Source organism: Seriola lalandi, unplaced genomic scaffold (assembly GCF_002814215.2).
Source record: "Seriola lalandi dorsalis isolate HSWRI2012SDOR001 ecotype SW California unplaced genomic scaffold, Sedor1 jcf7180002054935, whole genome shotgun sequence".
In the NCBI taxonomy this organism is placed as follows: Eukaryota; Metazoa; Chordata; class Actinopteri; order Carangiformes; family Carangidae; genus Seriola; species Seriola lalandi.
Window position 1 is genome coordinate 366,167 of NW_019525487.1, and position 375 is coordinate 366,541.

The window sequence follows — 375 nt, forward strand, 5'->3', positions numbered from 1 at the left end:
CTGTTCTTCCCAGAGTGTAAAGGAGAAGACAGAGTGATCCAGCCAACAGCTGATGTCACAGCTGCTGAAGGAGACACAGTTACACTTGATTGTACATTTGAGACAACTGATTCGTTCCCTTATTTGTTCTGGTACAAACAAGAAGAAAATGACTTTCCCAAGTTTCTACTCCAAGGCTACTCTGGAACAAAAAATACTCAAGACTCTCAGGAAAACAGATTTGATGCTACAATCAAGAACAAGTCAGTTCCTCTGACGATCCAGAAGCTTCAGGTGTCTGACTCTGCTGTGTACTACTGTGCTCTGAGGCCCACAGTGACAGGAAACACCAAAACTCTGTACAAAAACCTTTGGAGCAAAGACAACACAATACTC